The sequence below is a fragment of the Antechinus flavipes genome, chromosome 5 (genome assembly GCF_016432865.1).
Source record: "Antechinus flavipes isolate AdamAnt ecotype Samford, QLD, Australia chromosome 5, AdamAnt_v2, whole genome shotgun sequence".
Taxonomy (NCBI): Eukaryota; Metazoa; Chordata; class Mammalia; order Dasyuromorphia; family Dasyuridae; genus Antechinus; species Antechinus flavipes.
In genome coordinates this window covers 68224055-68242660 of record NC_067402.1, presented here as the reverse complement: position 1 = coordinate 68242660, position 18606 = coordinate 68224055, and the positions used below count along the sequence as shown (strand labels likewise).

The following is an 18606-nucleotide window of genomic DNA, read 5'->3' as shown; positions in this document are numbered from 1 at the left end:
CCCTAAACCAAAAACAAAGAAACTCTTTCATTTTAAAATTGTAAGCAAAAGGCAATTTTGCCAGGGTTGAACAATAATCCCTGATTAATGATGTCACTATAAAATGATACCTTCCCTAAACAGAATTGCTAGGAATAAAGCTATTGTCAGCAGCACCTTTAAAGTCTAGTCCTTTTCAGCTACAAAATATTTTCTTATAAATAATTCTCATTTGATCCTAATGTCAGCCCTCTCCCCAGTGAGATCTGTAGTACAGTTATCATTGCTTTCAATTAAGAAATAAGGGAACTGAGATTTAACTTGATGATTACAAAGCTTAATGGAAGAACAAGAAATTAAATCAGAATCATCATCTAGAAGTGATGAAAGGGGCCTCAAAAATTACCTAGTCTACACTCTTCAAATTACATATGAGGAAGCGAAGGCTCAAAGAATGGAAGTAATTTTTCCAAAGTCACATAAGTAAGAATCAGAGGCAAGATCTGAATTCACGTCCTTTGCCTTCCAAATCAGTGTTCTTTTTCCCATGCCATGCAGTCCTACTACTTACTCTCAAATAGTGACATGACAGGTACAGTAGTTCTCAAACTTTTGTTTTCAGTATCTTTATCCTATTAAAAATTATTGAGGATCTCTCCAAAGCATTTTTGTTTATCTGGGTTATATTTATAGACATTTACCATATTGGAAATAAAAACTATTTTTGAATTTGTAGACCCTCTAAAAGGGTTTCAGAGATCCCCAGGATTCTCTAGACCATACTTTGAGAACCACTAGATGCAGAGATGTATTTTAAAACAAACAAACAAATGTACTATGTAAAATTTCCCTCTTTTTGATTTCCTCAAAAGGCCACAGACATGACAACTTTTTAACTTATCCTTTTCAGTATTCAAGGTTAACAAAACTGAGCATTTCCCACTGTGTTTGATGAGCTCTGTGCATGTCCCAAATTCAGGAATTAAATAAATCACAAGAATTTAAGCACTTTAAAATACAAAGATTATTCATGGCTTCATTGCCTTCCTTCCCCCATAACTTGATTAATTGCCAATTGGGTTAAATTGCCCTGCTTGAATGTGCAGTTTCAATTAAGAATCTGTCCCATTCCCACATGTTTTAGTTTCCCAATGGTAATGACACCAATTTCTGTTGGAAGTAAGAAGTAATCACATAAAGAACTAGTTCCACTTTCCCCAAATAAGTGACTTTTGAGCAGAACTTCAGCCTACATCTGAGTGATATGGACTGTACAGATAATAGAACTTAGCATTAAAAATGCTTATGATAAATTACAGGCATCCCTCATCCAAAGTGGCTCCAACTAGCATCATTTCTTAATACCATTAAAGCATTATATCCAAATGTCATAATAGTACTGCAAAATACCCCTCTCTCTTTGTTCCATCCCTTCTTCCTAAAAACACATATCCTCTTTCTTGAAAATGTCTTCCCTTGATCCTTCTATTCCTGCTTGTTAGCATTGTGTATTTTTTCCTTCTTTTCTGAACTAAATTCCTTTTTTTCCCTAAAGGCATTTATACTTGATTTATACTTGATCCATGACATTTCCCTTTCCTGGAGTGAATCTAACTTCCAATTTCATCATTCAACTGAGACTGTTCTCTCCAAATTTACCATTGTTATATTATTTGCCAATTTTAATGGTCCTTTCATAATCCTAAATCTCCTTGACCTTCCTGCAGCATGTGACATTGGAGTTGATCCTCTCTCCCTAACTACTCTCTCTTTGGATTTTCATGACACTTCTCTTAGTTCTTCTCCTATCTATCTGACTATTCCTTCTAACAATCCTGGGCTGGATCTTATCCATGCCATGCCCACTAACAGTACACATCCCGATCTTGTTCTAAACTCTTTTCTCTCTATGCCTTCTCACTTGGTAATGGCATTAGTTTCCATGGGTTCACTTATCATCTCTATGCACTTGATTTCCAGAATTAAAGATCCAGTCCTGCATCACCACCTTCCTATTAGACATTTTGAAAGGGATGTCCAATAGACAACTCAAACTCCACATGTCCCAAAGAGAATGCATCATCTTACCCCCAAAGATTCTCCTCTTCCAAACTTTCATATCAAACATAAACTACTTTGTTTGGCATTTAAAGCTCTTCACAATCTGGCTTCTTCAGATCTAGTTTTCTTAATCTCTCCTTCACACATTCTCACTCCATCCTTACAGATTTATTTGCTGTTCAATATACAAATATTACATCTCCCATTTTCATTTTGTACTTATTGTTCCCTATTCCTGGAATTCTCTCTTCTCACTTCCACTTCTAAGAATTTCTGGCTTCCTTCATGAATCAGATCAAATGATACCTTTCACAGGAGGACATACTGGCTGTAACTCTGAAAAAAGGTAGGAAGTGATTTTGCATTGAATAGAAAATCTGCATTATATGGATAAGAAAAATAAAGAACTTTCTCGGATTAAATTGTTAATAAAGACAAATCAACAAGCATTTATTAAATGCCTGCTGTGTGTCAAGCACTGTGTTAAGTACTAAGAATATAAAGAAAAGCCAAAAAATAAATCCTTGTTCTCAAGAAACTTATAGTCCAAGGAGGGCAAAAAGTCAAATGAATCATTAATGTTGGTTAAAAAAAAAAAAAGCTTTGATGGCAAAGATTAGGAAGAAAAAGTAATATCATAAAAAGAAAGGACTTAGCATGTTTCTAACAAGATTTTCTAGGATAACCAAATGTTCCTATGTTGAATATATTTTATAATATACTATATGGGGTAGCAATTTCCAAAATTTAAATGCAATTAAGTTGACAAAACTAAAGCTAAACAACATATTTCAACTTTCCTTTAAAATCCATTCGTAATCAAGACTCTTATGTCATAGGGTTCTTTTTTAAATATTACTGTGCCCATGAGAAAGGCTGTTTCCTGTTCTGTTTTCTTAAAGTTTTTATTGATTTCTTCTGTTATTTCATTACAGTTATCCCAAGTATCCCTCCCCCCTTCCCTTCACAGAGAGTCATCTCATATAATGAACACATTTTCCTTTAGAGAAGAAAAAAATCAGCACAGCTGTTCAATACACAGGAAAAAAAAGACTGAAAATATGTACAATATCTTGCAAACCACTCACCTACACAAAGTGGGAGGTTGAGGTATCCTCTCAAATTTCATCATTTGATCTATGCTTGATCTTAATAATTTTGTTACATCTCCTTTTGAGTTTTTTATTTTGATGTATTTATTTCCATTTCCATTGTTGTAGTTACTGTGTATATTTTATTGATTCTGCTTACTTCACTTTACATCAGTTCATATAAATCTTTCCATGTTTCTCTCCATTTATCACATATATCATTTTCTTATACAATAGTGATATTCCATTTTAGTCATGTACCCAATTTATGGACATCTACTTCGTATTCAATTTTTTGCTATCACAAAAAGTATTGTTAGAAATATTTTGATATATGTGATGACTTTTTTATTAATAGGCATTTCCTTGAAATATAAGTCCAGTAATGGAGTATTTGGTTCAAAGAGTATGGATGTTTTATTCATTTTATTTGCATAATTCCAAATTGCTTTCCAAAATGATTGTGGCATTTCATAGCTTCACAGCAATATACTCATACCGATCATTCCATAACTATTCCAATATTAACTATTGTCATTTTTTGTCATTCTTTTTGCCAATTTTCAGGATATGAGATGAAACTTTAGTATAATTTTGATTTGCATTTTCTCTTATTACTAGTGATTTGGAGCATTCTTTCACATGATTGTGAATACTTTGCAATTCTTCTCTTGAGAAATACTCATATTGATAATTCAGACTAGTTCCAATGGTCTTGTGATGGAGAGAGCCATCTGTACCCAGAGAGAGGACTGTGGGGACTGAGTATGGATCAGAACATTATATTTTCACTTTTTTATTGTTGTATGCTTGCACTTTATTTTCTTTCTAATTTTTTTCTTTTTGATTTGATTTTTCTTGTATAGCACAATAATTGTGGAAATATGTATAGGACAATTGCACATGTTTAACATATTGGATTACTTGCTATCTAGGAGATGGGGTGGAGGGAAGGGAAGGAAAAAATTTGGACACAAAGTTTTGCAAGGGTGAATATTTAAAATTATTTATGCATATGTTTTTAAAAATAAAAAGCTTTAATAAAGAAACCAAAAAAAAATAAAGGATAAATTAAAGTCAGAGAGATAGACAGAGACAGAGAGCAATACTCATATTCTTTGGCTAATCCCTGTTCAGTCAAAAAAAATTATCTATGGTTTGAATTAAAACATAGATAAAATGGTTAAGTTCATGAATGGCATAAAACTAACCATGGAGATGTCAGAATTAGAATAAAGAATTCAAGCTAGAAGCATAGTGAAATTCAATAGAGATAAACATGAAATCTCACACTTGGATCTAAAAAGCAATCAACTTCGGAAGTACAAGATGGTGAAGGTATGGGCTACAAAGCAGATTATATGGAAAAAGCCTATGATTTCCAGTGGATTGCAGGAGCATTTTGAATAAGCATTGGCAACTTTGTGTACTACAATGCATAGGACCCTGGACTTGAAGTTTGAAGGATCTGAGTCTAAATGGGGCCACAGACACTTAGCTGCTGGGAGATCCTGAGCAAGTCACTTAACTCAACAGACTCAATTTCCTCATCTATAAAATATGATTAATAATAACAACTACTTCACAGGGTTGTTGTGAAGAACAAATGAGATAATATATGTAAAATTCTTAGTATAGTGCCTGGCCAATAAGCAGTGCTTAATAAAATCTCATTTAAGCCTCCTACCTTTTAATATATGACCCTCAAATATGGAACTATGCCCAAAGGGCCATCAAACTGTGCATACTTTTTGACCCAGAAGTTACTACTGGGTTTATATCCCAAAGAAATCTTAAAGGAGGGAAAGGACCCACATAGGCAAAAATGTTTGTGGCAGCAAGAAACTGGTAACTGAGTGGATGCCCATCAATTGGGGAATGGCTGAACAAGCTATGGCATATGAACATAATAGAATATTATTGTTCTGTAAGAAATGACCAACAGGATGATTTCAGAAAGGCCCGGAGAGACTTACATGGATTGATGCTGAGTGAAATGAGCAGGGCCAGGAGATCATTGTACACGGCAACAACAAGATGCTAAATGATGATCAATTCTGATGGACATGGCTCTCCTCAACAGTGAGGTGATTCAGACCAGTTCCAATGGTCTTGTGATGAAAAAGCCATCTGCATCCAGAGAGAGAATGATGGGGACTGAATGTGATTCACAACATAGTATTTTTGTCTTTTTGTTGTTGTTTGCTTGCTTTTTTTTCTTTCTCATTTTTTTCTTTATGATCTGATTTTTCTTGTGCAATATGATAAATATGATAAGTATGGAAGAATTGCACATGTTTAAATATATATTGATTTACTTGTTGTCTAAGGGAGAGGTGCTGGAAAAAAGGGAGAAAAAAATTTTCAACTCAAGGTTTTGTAAGGGTGAATATTGAAAATTATCTATGCATATATTTTGAAAATGAAAAGCTAAAAAATAAATAAAATAAAATGTGATGTTCAGAACTGGGTTACATTATCTGCTCAAAGAATAAAGTAGAATTATCATTACCCTCACTTTGGATTGATGTCCAAATTCAATCCAAAAATAAATTCAATCCAAAATAACACATATGTATTAAGTACCTCTTATATGCAAGTTGCTTCTCTTTAGGTAACTTAGGATAGTAGTAGCTCTTTTGACTCCCCCATTATATTCGTTATAATTTTTATTAACGAACTAGGAGAATTTTAGAGGCAAGAGTTCAGGATAACAAAAGCACTCCAAACCAAGGCAGCATGGACATATTTTTAAAAGGTCTTGGCTTACTTGATCTGGAGAAAAGAAGTCACAGACAGTAATTTTCAAATATTTGAAGGTCTGACTTGTGGCAGAAAGAATCAACTTCTTCTTTGCCCCAATGGCAGAAAAAAAAAAAAAAAAAGACCAATGGGTAGAAGTTATAGGGAGGTAGACTTGGAGTCAACATTAAAAATAACCTTAATAACTAGAGCCATTAAGAAGTATAACAAGCTACCTCCTTAGTGGAAGTCTTCAGGCAGAAGCTAAACAATCACTTCATGGGGATTTCATAAACAGGATAATAATAATAATAATAACGTATTTATAATGCATACCATGTCCAAGCGCTTTACAATTATAATACTATTTCATCCTTACGACAACTCTACAATGTATGTGCTATGACTATCCCTATTGAGGAAACCAAGGCAAACAGAGGTTAAGTGACTTGCCCAGATTCACACAACTAGTAAGTGTCAGAGGCTAAATTTGAACTGAGATTTTCCTAACTCCAGGCCCAGTGGTCTGTCTACTGCCTCACCTAGTTACACTATTCCATGCTGTTCAATTGACAGATGTTTATTAAACTCTGACATTTAAGGTATTATCCTAGATCCTGGAGATACAAAGGTATTACACAGAACTCACAACCGAAGTGTGAAGAAAAATTGGAATTAAGGTTGATGTAGTTCCCTTCCAATCATAACATTCTGTGATTCTATGAAGTATTAGCCAATAGATATTTTTAGCTAAATAGAGTTCTATAACAGGTTTTTCTTACCCAAAAAGCCCAGTAGGAAACGGTAACTAGGAGGCTCATCCCCATCAGGTCATAGGCTCTCAGTAAATACATGTCTCCTTTTCCTAACCCTGCCTTGTGACTGGAGATGGAAGCACCTGATTAACGGGAAAATGTGTCTGGCTGCCATCATGCTCTGGCCTGTAAATGAACTGCTGGAGCTGACCATAGAAAGAGAGTGCTCTCCTTCGTGAGTAAACTAAACTCCTGGAAACATTAACGAGCATCCCATGCTCAGCAGCTGGAGAGAAGCCCCTGGCCATTTATCTTTCAGCTCCTGAGTCCCCCTCATAATGCTTGACACAGGTCAGTTCCTTGTCCTTCTCACTACCTTTGCTCAAGGACAATGTGATATGAAGATTGCACGGGTAGGGCTGTTCTCCATGGAGTCCTGCCAGGAAAGCGCCTAATCTCCTATTAGGGTTCTCATACATCCCATTTGACGCAGGCTCTCAGCATTTTCAAGGCTGATTGAATTGCTCTAACATGCAGCACACATAATTTTTTAAAGCCAATCTCACCATTATTATTCTCAACTCTTTCTCAGTGCTTTTGCTCCTAACTCGAGCCCTCCATCTAGAAGGTGCTTAGTGATTCAGAGCCCAAAGCATAATTCTTTCTTATGTCAATATTTCATTTCATCAACATTCAAAGCTGCCCAAGCCCAGCCATCCCTGAGCAGGAACAAAAAGCCTGTCACATCTCTGTCTCCTATTTTTTTTTTAATATCACCAAAGTGACCACTTATTCCCTTGAATGATTCCGTTCTATTTATTTGTGAGGTTAGACTACTGGTTGTCCATTCTCCCTAGGCTTTTATTTAGTTTTTCTGTATACTAACATAAGCATCTCCTACTCTGTGCTGATCAGCTGAATCAAGGTTAATCCAGGGATAAGTCTTAGAAGAAACCTGGAGTTTTCCTATAGAACCGAGGCTCAGCTCAGTTAGGATAACAGGTGCCAGGAATGGAGCACAAAATGCCAAAAATGCTAGACCTAGGACAGGGTGATCAGGGCTTAGTTCCAGGGTGGCAAAATTTAGAATACAATATTTGTGCTCCCTCAGCAAGTAGAAAGAACTGAGCATGGAACCTAGTTAGCAAGAAAAATTCATTAAAATAAGTTAGTTATTAGATGCTGTATTTCCCCTCTTACCCCACCAGCCCTGTAGCTTTAGCCCAGGTGAGTACCTCTCCACCAGGCTTTACCTTGATCTATCTCTTTGATGGTTGTCTAGCCATTTTCAAAGGTACCTAGAGTCTCTCCCTTCACAGGGTTTTGTGCCCTTATGCCTAAAGTCTTACCAACCTCTCAACTAAAAGCACATTTTTTCTAGGCAAAAAAATGCCATCTTACCAATTCTGACCCTGAGTTTAGCTAAAGCTAAAGGGTTAGTCACACATACTTCGCTGATTTTAATACAGGTTGCCTAGAGCAGATCAAGACAGAGAAATCTGAGCTAGTCAAATGGGATTAATCAAATGGAGTCAGGGCAACAAATAGGGAATCCATGATGGAGCAAGCAGGCTTTGGAGAAGGAATAAAAGCATAGGGGATGACAATCATAAGTAAGGGAGTCTAAAGCAGGAATTAGGAAGAGCAGTTCATGAGACATATAGGAACATAATTGTCAAAAAAAAAAAAGTCAAAAAGTTAAGTAAGACTGCAAGAACTCCAGGATCATAGACTACAGATAGGATAGCTCTCCGAGGGAAAAAATGGAGCCCTGGGACCAATGGGACATCCAAATAGCCCAGCAAAGGACTTCCTGGGAAGTCTTACTTTAATGGAATCATCAGGGTTGACCAGCATTAAGAATGGTGGACTAGAAACATTGGTGAACATGGAATCTTAGAGGATGTGAGATCAAATCCTGATTCTGCCTCTGACCACATATGATCCTTGGACAAATTGTTTCACCTGAGATTTGCCTATTCATTTATAAAATTAAGGAACCAATGAAACAATCACAGAGGTCTCTTTCACTTCTTATCAGTGGTACAGTGGGAAAAGTGAGGGAGAAGAAGGTTAAGGAGGGAGTATCTGTTTGATTCATGCCTAATGACCAAGGCCAAAATAGGTAATGATATATTTGTTTGGGTTTCTGACAGACCAGAGAGCTGCCATACTTGTTTATGGCCCCAAAACAAACAATAATGTATCACACTTCCTAATAATAATAATAATAATTCATATGAATATCAAGGCCTTATGACATAACATAAATGCTACTGGATTTTGAATCAGGAAGCCCTGTTTTCAAATCCAGCCTTAAACATTTAATAACGAGTTACTTAACCTCACTCAGAGTTTCCTCCTCTGTAAAATGGGGGTGGGGGAGGAGTTAAATTTGACAATCAATAAGGTCACTCCCAGCTTTGTGTAAAAGCCTATGATTCTGATCTTCTGAACCCTATGAGGCAGGTGGTGAGTACACTATTAAACAGGTAATAAAATTGATGCTCAGAGAATGGCAACCCAGCTAATAATGGTAGAGACACTAAGATCAGTATTCTTGGCCCTAGATTCCATTGCCTTGATCCGAGAAAATATTTTATTATCTAGATGCTTCAAAAACAATAACAATTATAAGCTTTAAATGACAGAAAACAGAGCTTATATTTTATTCTAGAAGTCATCGGGAGATCCTGGAGTGGGTGACTGACCCAGTGAGATCCCCCAATTATCAATCAGGCAGATCTGTCCAGGTTGGAGTCCAGATTGAAAAGGAGAGAGCCTGGAGGCAAGAAAGCCAATTAGGAGGCAATATTTGGTGGTAAGAGATGATGAGATCCTGAATAGGGTGGTAGCTATTAAAATGACTGAAAAATCCAAGAGATGGTTTCTGGTAATTGATAATCAATTTATTAATTAAGTTAGGAAATAATGAATAAATTGAGATCAATTTTTTTAAATAACCGAAGAGCCTTCATGGAGGTCATTGAATGTTTAAATACCTTTGGAAAAGTGGGTATCCCTAAGAAGCAGAGATCAACCCTGATTGGTGAACAATGAAACAATGAATATTATAATGATATGAACATTATATGATGAACAAATATGAACATTATAATGATAACATAATGAATATTATAATGATAATTTCTAATGAGGAGCTGGAGGACTTGACTTTAATCATATCAGCATTCCTAGATCATTCTGCCTCCAGAAATTTGTACAAAAGAATCAATTTTCCATCCAGTCCTACTTAGATTGAACAATGGTATTGTTATATAAGAATTATACCTAGATAAGATGGTCTGAGTGGGGTTGGAAATGTCCTTAAGAAACTTAGCTTTAAATGAGAAAGCAAAAAGTGGATCTTTGGATCGCATGTATAAAAATGGCTTATTTATATTTTAAAAATAATTTTTACTGCTGTGTAAGAGGAGAGAGGGGGAGAGATACAAGAGATGCTAGAATGATAGAACTGACAAGATTTGGCAACTGGTTGTATCTGAGAGAGAGAGAGAGAGAGAGAGAGAGAGAGAGTGAAAAATACAGGCTGATTCCAAGCTCATAGACCTAAGTGGCTAGGACAGGGCACCTCACACAGAAATAGAGAAGTTAGGAAAGGGGTTGGATTTGGAGTTGGGGTGAAGATAACACCTTCTGTTTTGACATGTTGAATTTGAGATACCTATCAGACAATTAGGTGGAGATACCTAACAGGCAGTTGGTATTATAGGATCAGGGATCAGGTGAGAGATGAGAGCTATAGATGTATTCTGGAAGTTGTCTGCTTATAGACTCCATCTGCATATGGAATCCACAGAAGTTGATGAATCCACAGAAGCACCAAGAAAATGAGTCTAGAGAAAAAAGGCAGACCAGCACAGAGTCATGGCATATACCCACACAAAGCGAGTGTGAAATGAGTATTGATCCAGCAAAGGAAACTGAGGAGTGATTAGGCAGGTAAAAGGAATTTGCCAATGGAGGTTATAATTTTGATAAGTTCTCCCAAGTCGCAAAGAAATCTAATTCTATTTTAATGACAATCTGGTTACCAAGGATTAGACTTACTAAAGCCAGAGAATACCCTCAGTGGATGACAACTAAGTGACTAATTCATTGACCAGAGAAACTTATGACACCAAAAAATTGCCCTCATTTGGAGTTTGCCCCAACCCTTTCCACTTTAACAGTGAAAAAGAAGAAAAAGAAAAAGAAGATATTAAGAAAAACATGATTTTGACCATCTCTAAACATTAATTTGATTTTAAATACACTAAGTGAGAGACTGTTATCCAATTCCTAATAATTGATATACTGTTAGAAGAAAGGAACCACTTTGATATAAATACCCTCAGAATAAAATTGGAAAGCAAAAGTTGTTGCCATCCAGTGGAAGAATGATTCAGGGGTTTTCCTTGGAGAGGTAAATAAAGGAGCTGGCAGAATTGGTTCTCAACATGTACCAGAAGGCAGTTAAGAAATAGCATTCCATGAGGTGCTTGATCATATTGCCTTGAAATGTTCATAATGAGTATAAGCAAAAAAAACCACCAGGAAGATAATTGTAGCTGATACACCATCTGTTGCAGAGAATACAAAGGTAGAGAAATTTCATGAAGAAAGCGATAAGATCCTGCAAATGAATTCAACATATATCTCAGTCCTTTGTGACTTCAATATGAGAACAGGCACAGAGGAAAATAGCAGAACATCCTAAAACATGATTTAGGATTAAGAAATTATAAATTAGCTACAAGTTTCATGTTTCATGTCATAAACACTTCAAGAAAGTTGGACACATGTGAACATGGTGATTACTAATGTCATACATCCAAAAAATAAAAGTGAGACTCTCTTAACATATAGGAAATAGCTGCTTATCGATATTTGTATTATTGACAATAACAGTTAACATTTATATAGAATTTTAAGGTTGGCAAAATACTTTGTTAGCATAGTGCCTAGTGCTTAGTAGGCATTTAATAAATGTTATTCTTCCTTTTGATTTTATTTGATTCTTCATGACCAAATTTGGGGTTTCCTTGTTGAAAAGATTAGAATGAGTTGCCATTTTTTCCAGCTCATTTTATAGATAAAAAAACTGGGACAAACAGGATTAAATGACTTGCCTAGGGTCACACAACTGAGTATCTGAGAGAGTACCAGAGACCACATTTGAACTTGGGTCTTCCTGACTCCAAGCCCAGTGCACTATCCACTGCCCCACCTCATTGTCCCTCTTTAATAAATGCTTCTTACTTATAACATTTTATCCTCACAATAAATCAGTCTTACTACATCTCTATAGTGTGTACCTGCTATGTGTCAGGCACTGTGCTAAGCTCTGAAGATTTTTTTAAAGGCAAAAAATCCTTGTTCTCAAGGATTTAATGGTCTAATGGAGAAAAGACATGAACACTGTTATGATATATGGATATAGATATAATGTGTGTGTGTCGTTTATACATAACTATATGGGGTTTTCAAGGAGGGCTGGCAGCTCTGGTGTGAGGGCTTATTAAGCCCTTTCCAAGCTGTTCATCCATCTTTAGTCCACTTGGTACCCAACTTTCACCTGTGCCTTTTAGAAGCTGTAGTTTGTGCAGCAGCTCCTCCTTTCAACTAGGATGAAGGTAACTGACAGGTCTCAAATCTGTCGGTGATTTAGTGGGATGTCTGATGTGAAGATTTCCTCTTGCAGAATGGGCAGGTGAGAACAATTTGTTCCAGTGGCCCTGAAGATGGCTGAGGTGAGCCCTGAGGAGCACTTAGAGCATGATCAGACATAAAAGATGTCAAAATCATCCTGGGCCATCCCCAGTTTTGACACTGGAATTTTATGATTCTGGAAGAGAGAAAGAGAGGCTGATAATTTCATGCAACTAGACATCATCCGGTGAATCATTGGTCCTCTGAAAACAAAGGACAAAACAATAACATAGCTATATATAGTGCATGCAAATATGTATAGCATTTAATTTATACATATACATAATAGAACTATATATAGAAAATAGTTTGTACATATATATATATATATAAATAGGTGTGTATATGATAAATTGAAGATAATCAACAGAAAGAAGGGATTAGAATTATAGGGGATCAGAAAAGATTTCTTATAGAAGGTGAAATTTTAGTTAGAACTTGAAGGAATCCAGGCAAGCCAGGAGGCAGAAGCTACAGATAATCCTTATCAATAATGAGCACGACCTGGATGAAGATCCATCAAATCTGTTAGATAGAAAGAAAGAGAAGACACAGTAAGGGTGGCCATCAGCATTAAAGGCTGCAGAGAGATCAAAAAAGGTAAGGATTGAAAAACAAAGCCATCCAATTTGGGAATTAAGAAAACATTAATAACTTTGGAGAGAGCTTCTCCAATTGAGTGAAATCAGAAGCCAAACTACAGAGAGTGAGAAGGAAATAGAAGCATCAACTGTAGATGAAAGAGGAATCTCAAGTTATGTGAGATGAGGAAGAAGGGAGAGTAAAGAGCTATTGGTAGATGACCTCGATTTTTTTAGTGAGATATGAGGTGAGGTTCTCAGCCGAGAATATGAGAGAGCCAAGAGAGGCTTAAGGAGGGATGAAAAGGTTGGGAAGAGCCCTGATAGTGAGATGATTGGAGAAGTGTTAAAGGATTGCTTGACATTGTGAGGGCCCACTTGAGGGTATGAAACATAAATTTATAATGGACTCAGTAATCCTAATTTCATGATTTTCTCTAGCTGCATTGAGCATATAAAGAACAAAGGCAGTAGATGGTGGGAGTGATTCAGGGCTGAGGCTTGGCTGGACAACATCTTGGATAGAACAAGGTAATGAAGGATTCAAGAGAACCTCACTAAGGCATCAAGAGGGAAAGTGAGGAGAGTGTTGGGGTGATGTCCTGGGAAAGAACTGAGGGGTCAAGGGATTGGAGGTCAGTGTCAAAGAACAGACTTTGGGTTTTCAAGGCAGAGGAAAAGATGGAATTACAACAGATTGTGATTAAATAAGAGAATTTCAAAGTACATGGAAGTGGTACAACACTGATTGAGATGTAGCATTACTATCCCCCCCTTATAATTGGGGAAACTGAAGTTGACAGGCAGTGACTTGCCTGGGATGACACAACTATTAAGTGTCTGAGTCGGGATTCAAACTCAAATTTTCTTGACTCCAAGCACTGCTGATGGTTGTTGCACATCCATTGTGTCCACATCCAGCTTTATATAGCATTTTTAGATTTGCAAGAGATGATTATTATTTTACTGATCCTCACAGTGACCTGTGGGACAAAGTCCTGAAAGACATTTCAGATTAACTGAAGATAAATGACCAGTTGAAACAAAAGTCACAGAGTTGACTAGTTAAAACAAAAATTAACAGATAAAAGGAGGAAAGAAGAAAGGGAGGGATATATATATAAAATAAAAAACATCAATATTTTTATTACCATTTGCCATAGAAATTTAACCAACATAAAATGGCTGAGACTACAAGGAGGAAAAAAAGAACCCAGAAACAACTCCATCAGCCTTCATTTAAAAAAACATACCAACTTAGAATGCAAAGTCATTTATAAAACAAACAAACAAACAAAAAAAGGTCCAAAGGATGGTTTGGGGCAGGGTTATCTTTACAAAACAGTAAACAATAGAAGAAAAGAGAGTCCATTGGAAACTTGACATGAAATCCAAACTAAGTAGGTGAATCCAAGATTCTTTACATATAAAACTGTAAGAAAAAAATTAGAAAGTGGAACAGATTTGGCAGCCTTCATACAAATTATCTATTTTTATCAAAGACAAAGACATTTTACAACACTTGGATAGTCAGGTAGTGCAGGGAATAGAATCCTAAACCTAAATAAAAGTAGACCCAAGTTCAAATCCTATCTCAGACCATGTGACTCTGGCCAAGCATTTAACTTCTGCTTGCCTCTGTTTCTTCATCTGTAAAATGAGAACAATAAAAACACCTATCTCCCAGCGTTGTTACAAGAATAAAAGACAACACTTAAAATTCTTAAAGGACAACATAACTACTAACTATCATTACTATTCACTTATCCACCCATTCACTCATTCATTTATTTATTTATTACAATTCGATGCACTATAATATATAAGAAGTAGAAAATGTTCTAAAAAATCGGGAATGTTGGCTGACCTAGAACAAGTATACAGTCATTTTGATGGTGGTTTATGTGTGTTCCCAAAATTTTCCCTTTGCCTAGCCACCTTTCCTATCCAGCCCATCTCCAAACCATTTCATCACAATTCTATTCCAATATTTGACATTTATAGCATCTATAGATATTTTAAGTATTTAACTCTTAGATTCTGTTTTGTTTACCAGAACTTGACTCAAGTCTCAGTTCTGCTAAACATTAGCTATGTGACTTTAAGCAAGGTTGCACAGTGGATAAAAGGCTGGTTCTGGAGTCAGGATCAACCTGAGTTCAAACCTAGCCTCAGACACTTAGTAGCTCTGTAATCTTAGACCAACTACTTAACCGCTATTTGTCTAAGTTTCCTCAATCAGTAAGACAAAAATAATAATAATCCATAGGGTTATTGTGAGGATCAAATAAGATAATAATTTTAAAATGCTTAACAGAGTGCCTGGTATATTATCAGCACTATATAAATGTTGGCTATTATTATTGTCATTCTGTACCAATCTAAGGGGAGCAAACCTAACAAGCTTGTTATCATGAGCTTGTATCATAAACCATAAAATTACATAAATGTGTGACATAATCTTAATTATTATTACCTGTGAGGTACACAAATGTGGTTAGATAATGTATTCACAAGAATGAGTTTGTCCAATTTTCCTCTTTATCACTATCACTTGGAAAGAACAAAGGCATCTGAATAAATGGACCATAAATCCTAGAATATAAAGGAGAAGCTTTAGAGCTTGAGAGTATAGGCTCTATAAATTCAATTTAGTTATATTTGTTAAGCATCTAGTATTTACATAACACTATGCTAGATTCTGGAAATACTTCAATGGCTCTTTGGTCTCTGAATAACTCTAGTGGTTCATATCTAAGTCACTCATAATGTCTTATCCATGTCATCCAATAAACTCTTCAGGGAAGGTTCCATCCAAAATGCTGGAGTCTCTCTCCATATTTCATAACATTGCATAAGTACCAGAGCAGTTCATTGAATCTATCTATCATCCCTTGATCTGAAAATGTGAAAATGAAAGGCACAGACCCTGTTTCATAGAGTTGACAACCAACTGTAGGGCAAGATGGAGAGAAATTGCATAGCCAGGAAGCCATATGGGAGAGTACCGAGCATCTAGATGTAAAATATTAAAAAGATATATAAGGAGAGTAGGAATAATAGCAGTAGCTGTTGTAGGTAGCAGTACTAATGGTGGTGATGCAAGCAGCAAAGTAGCAATAGCAGTAGTAGTAATGATATTCAGCATTTATACGATTCTCTAAAGTAATCAAAATGTTTTTAACATACTTGATGTGACTCCATCAATGCTGCTGTTATTCCTATTTAACGATAAGAAAAATGAGATTTATAGAGAGATTAAAGGAAATGGTGGAAAGGCCAACAGGTTCCTGAAAATTGGCTTTTTTTTCTTCCCCAGTGTGTCAGGTTATGATAGATACTCCATAGTCCCTTACTCAGTTAGATAGATGGCCCAATGGATAAAGCATCATCCCTGGACTCAAGAAGATTCATCTTTGTGAGTTCAGATCCCCATCCTTAGACACTTACTAGCTGAATCACCCTAAGCAAGTCATTTAATCCTGTTTGCCTCAGTTTCCTCATCTGTAAAATGAGCTGGAGAAGGAAATAGCAAACCAGTCCAGTATCTTTGCCAAGAAAACCCAAAATAGGATCACAAAGAGTTAGTTCTGTCTGAAGCAACTCAGCAACAACCAAGTTCCTCACCCTTTATGTAGGAAAATGTTGAAAACATTTTGCATTTTAAGAATCTTGGGAAAGGCACTTACTTTTAAAAGGAAATATCATTTTAGGCCCAATTTTCCCATTATGCTCAAAGTCTCTTTTGAATGCAATAAAAGATCTCTGTAAGGTAAAAGAACTCAGAATTGGTGCCAAATGGTGATGTGGCTATTGGCTTTGGTAAGAAGCCAGTCATTTTAAATTCCCATGGGATACAAAGCAATTGAATTAATATTTATAAAATACTTAAGAGACGCACACATAGAAGTATACAAGTGTGAAGTGTTCTTATTATGAAATTGTAAGGTAAAGAGGACCTCCTAATGCAAAACAGTTGATTGCATCCCATGTTCCCTTCTAGCCCCCAAATTGAGTCCATTTTTCTGAATCCATGAAAGTGTGTTATGCAAAGCATATGTCAAATGCTACAATTCAATTTAGCTATTTTGTAAGCAACATAAAGAATTGTAGTCTTGAAAGAACTAAGTGATTTAATTTCATTTCCTGAGTGAGCCCAAGACACCATGGAATACAATGAAACGGGGCAAAACGCTGTGAGCACGATAGGCCATTCACATTCTTGATTAGCCACAGATATCCTGAATTATCTGAATGGCAGGAATCTGGTTTTGAAGTCCTTTTTAATATACCTGGGTGGATTTTTTTTAAGAAGCCCTTTGGGGATTTTTTTTTTTACTTAGTCTAAAGCTCAGCAAGTATTCTTTTCAACTATTTAATTTTTCACATTGGGCATGAGAGGTGTGAACCAGAAGTTTGGTAAGATAAAGGAAGCAAGTATGCTTCTGTCAAGAAAGGATTTCTTCTTTCCTTGCTTCCTGGCAGAGGAGAAATCAGGAACAAAGACACAAAAATGAAAGATTGTTGTGTACATTTCAAGAGCAATGAATGGTCCACAGCAGCTCAAATTGCTCCTTACTTCAATCCATCCTTCATTCAGTTACCAAAATAGTTAACTATGACACTGTCCTATTCAATAAACTTGCACTCTCTACTACTCCAAGGATTTTTTTTTCTGTTTCGCCTTCAAACTCATCACAAGCTGTTCCCAAATCTATCTTCCTAGCTTATTACACATTATTCCCCTTCCTAAACTCTAAGGTCCAAATGTCCTGTCTTTTGTGTAGTTTCTCATATTTCAAACTCCATCTTCTTACTCCACGCCTTTGCACTGACCATCCCCAATATTTGTAATGGACTCCTTCCAGACCTCCACCTTGCAGAATCCCTTCCTTGCTTATTTATTTTGAGATTCAGCCCAAGAATTACCTTCTACATGAATCTTTTTCTGTGTCATGTCATCCAATTGCTAGTGCCCCCTCCAAACTTGATATTGTTATTCAGTCACGTCCAACTCTTCATGATCCTCTTTTGGGGGGATTTGAGAGTTTTCTTAGCAAACATATTGGAGTGGTTTGCCATCTACTTTTCCAGTGAATTAAAGCAAACAAAGGTTATGTGACTTACTCCGTGTCACACAGCTAGGGAATATCTGAGGCTGAATTTGAATTCAAGTTCTCCTAATTCCAAGCCTAGTTCTCTGTCCATTGAGCCACCTACCTGCCCCCAAACTCCAAAGTACCCCATAATTTTTCAGCATATAGTTAAATATATGCAAATGTTTTCCTACCACCAGAATGTTTCATTTTTGTCTTGGATCCCCAGAATCTAGAAGCTAGAATGGTGCTTAGTACATGGTAGTCACTGTATTGAGCATGGCATAGTAATACTCATAGATAAATGATAAATTGTAAAAGACTTTGAATAGTTATGGTTAAGAAATTTAAAGCTTATTTCAATGCGATAGCAAAACTTTAAAGAGTTTAAGTGGAAGAGTGATATAATCAAAGTAGTAGAAAATTATTCTGACAACAGATGGCTCATGATGTCTTTTCTTAGCTAACTTTCTACTGCAATGATTTCTCTTCCAAAGATACCCCCACTTGCAGTTCCTAGGATTCATCTCTTTCCTCCTTGTATTTTTCCTATGACATTAACACATCTCCAGTCAGCACATATAATCAG

At 36.2% G+C, this 18606-nt stretch overlaps 1 long non-coding RNA gene across 5 annotated transcripts in view; it reads right to left on the bottom strand.

Moving 5' to 3' along the window:
* The window catches only part of LOC127564563 (uncharacterized), a 262634-nt gene that overhangs the window by 39409 nt on the left and 204619 nt on the right, over positions 1 to 18606 (bottom strand). The gene's annotated exons all lie outside the window — the stretch shown is intronic.